The following is a 2,272-nucleotide window of genomic DNA, read 5'->3' on the forward strand; positions in this document are numbered from 1 at the left end:
TGGGAGGCCAGAGGGAAAAAGACCTCTGGGGAGCCCGAGATGTAGATGGGAGGATAATATTAAAATGGATTTGAGGCAGGTGGGATGTGATGATAGAGGCTGGATTAATCTTGCTCAGGATAGGGACCAATGGCGGGCTTATGTGAGGGTGGAATTGAACCTCCGGGTTCCTTAAAAACCAGTAAGTAAGTAAGTATTGTAGGTCTACAGAGACATCTACCTTGCGACAGAGATAATTTTCATAGAAAGTGAACTTTAAATCTTTAATAGCTAGAATCCACCCATTCAGGAATAAGACTAATTTAATTGCGTCAGTGTACAACATGGGACACTCCACTTTATTTTTGTTCTAAAGAGAGCCAAAATTACGAAATTTATTGCCCTTAAAACTACTCCATCGTCGATTATAATTTTACCATCTATTATTCCACATTTTCGAAATTTTGTAGGAATAACAGGAGCCCATGCATTTGGAAGACATCGACGCAGAGAATGACATGCAGCCCATGGAGTGGGACCCTATAACTAACCCATTCGAGCATCAGGTTACATCAGAATACCAGACAAAGATGGGATACTCAACGGAATTAATGGAATAAACGTTTCACCAACAGGTTTAGACCTTGTGGCTTTCATCTTCTGTACTATACTCCGTTTCTGGAATCTGTAGAGTATAGGAACCGAAACAAGTCCTTTGCGCAAGTGGTGAGTGGAGGGGGCCAGTCCAATGACCGCTCTGGGGGAAAACATTGATTGAAGACGAGAGTCTAAAATGCCACCTCTACCTATCACCTTCTGTCATGCGCATCTTACCCCATAGCGACTGTGAGCCGATGCAGCTCGCAATATACTCCCGCACTGATAGACTCCGCCCATTTGTTTGTCGTAGGCTCCTCCCAAATGCGTCGATTTACTCCACAGATTTCAGAAATGGAGTGCAGTCTAGGTAAAATAATTGAAATAACATGAACTATTACTCCAGCAATATTCCTGGTCCACAGTGCAGTGGCAGGGAAGTGAGGGTTTAAGATTATTTACCTCTAGGAATACAAGGCTTTTGATTTGAGAAATATTCAAGTTAAGTTATTGCTTGTCCATAACGTCTTGAATGGGCAATTCTCTTAATTCTTAAAATTAATTTATACCGATTTTTTTATAGCTTGTATATTCGAATGTGTGGAAATATGTACATTTTAACGACTACAAAATAGTATGTGTCTTTTGGAGTTTAGGCAACACCAGTTGTTACAAACACAGATCTACGAGTATGTACAGATACGGAAAAAATCTGGAGTTTCCTTATTGTATAAGTTTCGCCTACAACACACTGCGCATGCGCAGTAAACAAGAACCCCTATATGCTATTTGTGGACAGTCGTGTGACATTGTTGCCTAGATACAGGTGGACTCCCATGAAGACTCACTCCATGAAAGAATTTTGAGTAGAATAAGTACTTAGTGCGTATGAGAATGCGTAATATTTCTTTTTTATTACGATTTTGTTGAGACGGGCTGTTCGCTCTTTGTAACGCCTGTTCAATCTGGTTAACATTTTAGTGTAACTTTAATGGATCAGTCGTGGAAATGAAAAGTGCTGTAATTTTAAGTATGCTTTTTATGATGTACACAACAAACACAAACAGCGAGAGTAAGATTATTCCAGTATTCATATTAAACAGTGTAACGTACACGAATTTACAACATGAATACTTAATACTAAGACTGGGGAATTCTGCAAAACATAACCTATAGAAAGTGTTGTCTGAGCGGTAGTTGTGTTTGTGCTGATCATCATGATGACTTGCAATGTTTGGACCTACCTGTCTTTAGTGTCAGTCCAAAGACAAGTGCACAGCACATAAAATAATTTTCACATGCAATTTCTCATCCACTCAAATATGAGCTCTGCTAGACATATTTTCACTCAGGGACACCAAGATTCAAGGGGCTTTCATAGAACAATACAAATTATCTCAAGCCTACCTGTGTGCCCCCAATCCACACAGCATTTGTTTCAAAATCTCTCTTATCACTGCATAAATTAATAATATTGAAGTGCTAGTTTCTTTAATCTTCACATAAGTTTAACTTCATCTTGTTCCTGTTTCACATCTAGGTATTGCGCAAACTGAAAATTAATAATTAATGGTATTTGTGAATTTGAAAATGGTGTCGTTCTAATTATTTTATTCTTAATGTAGCCAGAACATCATGTTTATTTCTTAGTAGGTAATAATGTTAATTTCACATATCTAGTATTTCAATGACATAA

Source organism: Periplaneta americana, chromosome 17 (assembly GCF_040183065.1).
Source record: "Periplaneta americana isolate PAMFEO1 chromosome 17, P.americana_PAMFEO1_priV1, whole genome shotgun sequence".
Taxonomy (NCBI): Eukaryota; Metazoa; Arthropoda; class Insecta; order Blattodea; family Blattidae; genus Periplaneta; species Periplaneta americana.